Source organism: Sarcophilus harrisii, chromosome 2, assembly GCF_902635505.1.
Source record: "Sarcophilus harrisii chromosome 2, mSarHar1.11, whole genome shotgun sequence".
In the NCBI taxonomy this organism is placed as follows: Eukaryota; Metazoa; Chordata; class Mammalia; order Dasyuromorphia; family Dasyuridae; genus Sarcophilus; species Sarcophilus harrisii.
Genome location: NC_045427.1, coordinates 615,073,728 through 615,080,045, shown reverse-complemented (window position 1 = coordinate 615,080,045; position 6,318 = coordinate 615,073,728). Strand labels below are relative to the sequence as shown.

General features: G+C 51.6%; 1 protein-coding gene across 1 annotated transcript in view; it reads left to right on the top strand.

Moving 5' to 3' along the window:
* Positions 1-1,381: 1,381 nt before the first annotated feature.
* Positions 1,382-6,318, top strand: part of CDH23 (cadherin related 23) — a 575,832-nt gene continuing 570,895 nt past the window's right edge. Inside the window, exon 1 of the mRNA XM_031956552.1 lies at positions 1,382-1,447. The gene's annotated coding sequence lies outside the window, so the exon portion shown is untranslated. The remainder of the gene's footprint in view (positions 1,448-6,318) is intronic.

The window sequence follows — 6,318 nt, the reverse complement described above, 5'->3', positions numbered from 1 at the left end:
TATTCCTCTGAGGTCATTTCCAACGCTAAGAGTCCGTGATTCTTCGCCTTATTATTATCGTTTGAGGTGTCTGTGGTCGTTTTCTGAAGACACGGTGATAAAAATAGAGAGAGCGTTTCGGCCAAGGAGGCGGCGGAGGGTATAAAATGGAGAAGGGATGAGGAGTAAGAGTGAACCTGTCCTATTTCCCGGGAGCCAGAGGGGTTAGAGAGCTCAGCCCCGTGTGCCGGCCTGTAGCTTTCTCTGGGTGTTTCACCAGCTCCCAGAGCAGAGAGGGGGCGCTTCAAGCTAACGGATAGAGCAAGCACACCTAGACAGAGCCACACGTCCCTGTTTCCCTTAGGTAGTGCTGCCTTGTAGATTCAGCCTGGAGGCGACACTGGAGGGGGTGGGGGTGGGGAGGGACGGCCAGGCTTCCCCTTTCCAATTCCTTTGGCTCCCGGCCTCTTGGCTGAGGAGGGAGTCTTGGGGATGCTCCAACCGAGCTTATAATACCTCAACCAGTCTTTTCTTTCTTTCCCCTTTCTTCTTCGGGGGGCCCGACACGTAGAGTTAGCAAAGCAGCAAGTACCATGACATCAGCCGAGGGCAGTTTAACTCGCACTGAAATATTCATGCCCTGAGCGAGCAGAGCCACCGCCTCGTCCTGGGCTTCTCAGCCGCGCCCCCCTCCGCAGCCCGGGAGGGGGGTGGGGAAGCAGCGGCCCTACTCCCCGGACGAGCTGCCCCACCTGGGGACCGGACCCCGGGTCTCGGCTGATGAGCTGCGCCCCCGGGAGCGCGGGCTGTAGCGGCTCCCCTGGGGCACCCGCTCGGCTGGAGGAGGAGGAGGAGGAAGAAGAGGTGGAGGAGGAGGTGGGGGTGTGTGTGGAGAGGGAAGGTGAGGGTAGCGTCAAGGAGGCGGGGTCTGGGGGGAGAGAGGGGCGGAGGAAGCGAGGGAAAGTTGCTCGTGGACTTGTGCCTGCCGCGGCTCGGCGACGATCAAGGCTCGCAGGCCGGCGATGATTTACCGAAGCACTCCTCCGACGGCTGAGGGGCCCTGAGCCGGGGGTGGGGCCGCGTCAGACTGACTCCACCCGGGCTGGGGGCGCGGAACGGAGCTAGGACTCTGCCGGGCCGGCCTGGAGGGCGGAGAGCTGCTCTTCCGAGGAGATGTCCAGCAGCGGCCCCGGGCTCCACGACCCCCGATCGGAGCCCGCGGACGCCTGGGTCCCGCCCTGCTCACGGGCGCCGCGGTCCTGAAGTTGCGGACCAGGAGCCCGGGTCGAGCAGCGGCCAGAGAGCCCTCTTCTTCCCCGGGTGCAGCCCGCGGATGGTCATTCCAGCCCTCGGGAAGCAGCGGAGCGGGCCGAGAGAGGCGCCCCAGCCGGGAGCCATCTGGGTGACTGCGGCGGAGAAAAGCGGCGGAGACCCCTGAGGCGCGGCGCTCCCGCCAGGCACACTGACGGTACCGTGAAAGCAACTTGCTTGCTCCCTGCCCCACGCCCTCTCCCAGCCTCCCTGCTCCCGCGCTCTCCCGCTATCCTCTCTGCTGAAAAGCCTTGAAAGTTGCAGTCGCTGTCCCTGACCCGAGCCCGGGAACCAACCACTTGTTCCCGGCGCTCCCGGCCCTTCCCTGGGGCTGCGTGCGCCTCTCGCCTCCCCACTGGCTGCCAGCTCCCTGCGCTCGTGCGTTTCCCCATCGCCTGTCCGCCCCTCCGCCCGCATTCTCCGGCCGGCGTCGAGCCTTTCTCCCTGTTCTCTCGCTTTCCTCCCTCCATCCCTCTCGCAGCCTCCAGCTGGCCTCGCGCCGGTCCCCTGCCCCGGCCTGGTGAAGCTCGTGCGCCTTCTTCCCCCGGGCTCGGCCGGGCGGCACAAGCGCTCCCTGGGGAGGCCTGCCCCGCGGGCGGTCTGGCAGGTTGGTTAGCGAGCGGACTCCGGCAAGTTGGCCACCCGGCTGCTGCTGCTGCCCTAGGAACTCCTTTGCTTAGGGAAGGGGAGAAACTTCCTGCCCCCCCCTTCCGCGGTGGTCCAGTTCTTAGCCCCGAGATCAGGAGCGAGGCGGCAGCATTCGGCCAGCCCCCCAGGGGAATGGACAAGGCGAACAGCCTGGGTCTGTGTGTGACGAGGTCGGCGAGTGAGCAGCTGCGGGCCGCCCAGCCCTGCCGCCCTTCTGCCCTCCCGCTTGCCAGCTTGCTTGGTTCCCTGTCCTTTTCTCTCGGGTGCTCCTCCCTCTCCTTCCCAACTTGAGAGCTCGGGCTCATGCTCGGGCACGGTGAAGTAGCAGAGTGGGGCGGGGTGGCGGCGCCTGGCACCTGGGCAGACCTGGGGGTTTCGGGAGCCGCGTCTGCCAAAGGCAAAGCTGTGCTCGGTCCTCGCCCCCTCCTCCGGGACCTGGGGTCCCGGGGGCAGGTGCCACTGGCTGGGGAGCCGATTCTTTGGGTTCCCAGAGCTCCACTGTCCTCAGCGGGCATCCTCGGAGCAGAGACTGTGGGGCCGAAGGCGGCTAGTTCCGGGACTGCTCTGGGCTATCCTAAGTGGTTCCCAGGGAGTCGGGAAAGATCAATGACACAGTGCTTCCTTGGCACCTCCTGGAGGCGGCAGCAGCAGGCGGTACCCATCTGGATCATAAGTTAGAATTTTTAAAAATTTAATAAGTGGGCACCTGGACCAACTGGTTGGCAAAAGAGAGCAAGCCCCATGCCCTTGTTGACTGCTGCTAGCCTCTCCGGTCACACCAGTCACCTGCAGACTCCACCCTCCCTCACTTCCATTCTTTTCACTAAGAACCTCGCTATATATTTTTACCTCTCCCCCTGGAGAAGGAATTAGCTTGCTTGGAGGAGGGAGGAAAGGTAAGGGCAGGGCACGGCACGGCTCGGCACACTCCCAATCTCATCTCCGCAACTCGGGAAAGACCCTTCCTCTATAATAATGTATTTTTCTCTTCCTATTCTACATTTATTCTCCTTCCTACACCCACCCTACCCTATCACACCTTTCCTTTGATTTTGAAGCAGCTTGCCAATGTTGATGTTGCTGGGTTTGTTGTTGGATGGGTTTGGGGGAGGTAGAATTTAGAGGAAAGCTAGGGAGAAGGAAGGGCTGGCTAGTGATGTTTATCCACTGTTTTAAAGGAATCGTGAGGAGGCAATGATCCGGCCAATTGGGGTTCATTTCCAAGTATTGGTCTGGAGTAAGTGCTGAGGGAGAAGGGATTCTGAGCAAGGTTGAAACCATCTGGGTAGTCCCCTTTTCTTCCAGAGCATCTGGGACAATGCTGTAAGAAAGAACCCTCTTGATATTCACTATACTGGTTTAAGGGTTGTACTAGGGAATGACAGACCACTCTCTTGGGCTGGAGATGTACTACTATATTGGAGAACAGGGTGAAATCTACAATGCTGTTTTCCGAGGCATCAGGAGAGAATGGGGTAGAAGGGAGAAAAAAAGGACAAAATGTGTTAGAACAGACCATTCTAGTCTAATCATGGATCTTTAGAGCATTCCCTGCTTATCCAGAACCCAAGGATCCATTTTGATTTTTTCAACCTGAGCATGTCCAATGTACTATGCCTATTTGTATGATTTGAGAGGCATTTGGAAGGCTTGTTGCCTCCAAATATCTCTTACCTGGATGTTGGGAGAGCTGGAAATTCAGGGCTAGAAACCCATTCCTTTGGTTTACCCATTTAAAAAGATTCTTTACCAAAAATGTTGATTCTTCTGGATAGAGTAATAAATCGAGTGTCTAATCTTTAGTATAAATGAATTATCCCTCCAGTGATTGATTTTAAGGGTGGGGATGGACTGCAGAACACAGGAGGGGGGAAGATATAAACTTTGCCTTTTAGGATTTTGCTGAGGCTGATTTCAGCTTCCCTGCCATGCTCTGGAATTGGGATTGTAAAAGTGAAGCCAGCTATTATCCCTATCCCCATCCCACCTTGTGTCTTATTACTGTAACCGGCTAGATGATTCAAAGCTGGTCTCTCTGTGCCGCTACATAACTATACGAAGATGCCCATTAGTTCTTGTGGGTTCCTATGGAGCGGAGGCAAAATGATGCCATCTGATCTGCAAAGGGGGATTAGTGAAAAAAGATGGGGATGGGGTGGGATTGAACCTCCAATTTGAGAATGAACTGCTTTTTGTGCCCCTCGAAGGAGGCAAGTTCTGGGGAGGTCCTTGTCACTTTCTGTAAGGGGAAGAAATTTCAGATGTACCCTTTGCTCACATCACTCTTTCCTCCCAGTTTCCTCCTCTCCTGGTGGAATGGCCCATTAATAATGTCTCATGCGGGCCACAGCTCTTTTGCAAAAGGAGATGTTGGCATCTTGGAGTCCATCATGTCACCTGTGTGGTATGTTCCATCACAACCTTTAAATGCCTGAATTTCCCCCCAGGGAAATGTAATGGCCTGGTTGAGGGTGCTGACAAAGAACTGGGGTCCACCGGGAGCTTTGAGCATGATGCAGGATCTTTGATCATTTTCTTTCTTACTGCTTCCTAGCCCACAGATGTGAGCAAGCTCACCAGTATGCTAGCATTGTTGTCCATAAACCTCTGGGAAGATAGTGACTCATTTTCTTGAGTCTACTGAGGATGGAATGAGAAGATTGGATCATGAAATAGTAGGAAGGAAGGGAGGAATTTAGGTTAGGTTGAAAAAAGAATTCTCTGATGGTGAAGGTGATATGGCTTAACCCAAGAGGCCAGAAGGTACTTAAATAGTTGGACTTTTTCTGAAAAGCGGGATGGTCTGAGAATTGCCAAGAATATTTCGTGAGGTTCCCTTAAGAAGAGAATGGGAAAAGCAGGAAGAAATAAGGAAGCAGCCTTTTTGCAAAATGGCAAATGAGAGCTGGCCAAGTACAGAGAATTGTACAAGAGCTTAAAAACAAAGATTTTTTTTTTAAATCCCTTACTGATTTGAAAAGAAATAAGCCAAAAATCTGTTTCACTGCATTTTAAACTCAAAGGCTTTCAATTAATTGAATATTTTAACCATACTGTTAATTAAATGAAGATTAAAAATCCCAACACCTTGATGGTTTTCATTTTCAGACTGAAAGTGCTTAAAAATTTAATGCTGATATATTTTAAGCCTGAATCAAGTGCCTCTCTGCACCTGGGCAAGCCCTATCTGCCATATGATAGGTGGGCAGGATCATTTGCAAATGATATAGTTTCTGCCGACAGATCTTAATTCAACATTTATTAACTGCCTCCTATGTGAGATGCCCTATATCAGGCAATGCGATTCCATAAGCATTTATCAAGTGCTCACTGTGTCACTGTATGGGTCACATACAGTGATAGGTATGAGAATAGAAAGACAAAATTTCTGTCTTCAGTGAGCTTCCATTTTTGGGGGAGTGGGGTGGCAGAGAGATAACACGTATGTTCAAAACTAAATACAAAAGCAAAATAATTTCCGAGGGAAGGGTACTACTAGTTTAATATGAAGGATAGTAACCACAGAATGAGTTCCAGAGAGTACAATAAGGAAGGAGATCTGCAAGGGATGGGCATGACCTGAAAGGGCTTGAAGGAGCAGAGAGTGGTGGTTATCAAATGTTGCTGAAGAATAGACTAGCTGCAACTCAGAATCATAAGAACTCTTATGGAGCTATATAGCATAGAGCATCATCATGCTCTTTTCAGAAATATTGGTAACATGACTGAATATATAGTGCTTAAAAAACCCTACCAAATTGGTTCTTGCCCTCCAGGTATCTACCTATCTAAAGAGGTAGATGGATAGGACTGTGCTGGAAAAATTCTTCCAGTTTTCCCCCCTCTCCTTAGAAGTTCAGTATGTGGAGTGAAATTAGACAAAATTATGTAACTGTGAACTTTAGGGTTTGTTTGTTGTTGTTATTGTTTGTTCTTCATCTTGTGACATCAGGAATGACATGTAAATGACTTGGATTTAAGTGAGGGAAGGCTTTGCAAAGTCACCTGCCTCATTTTCCCTTCCAGGCCATCTGGTTCCAGTGGCTATATATAGATCAAGATGACTGGAGATGGTACTGTGAGCATGAAAGACCTTGGCCTTTTAAAATTAAGGTTTTTAACGGGTCTCAGTATGACTGTGGCAACAACAGTGATTGAGGCTAGTTAAGAAATGAGACACTGAATACCTACTCAAAAAACAACAACAACAAACAAACAACAAGCAGAAAAACCTAGTCAAAAACAAACTAATTAAAACCAGTTTAGGACAGGAAGACACGTGGGCTTTCTGATCAAAACAGAAACAATTGCTATTTACATTCATTCTGAATCAATCAAGACCCAAATAGGGACCAATTACGGCAATTTCTTTTATGGAGT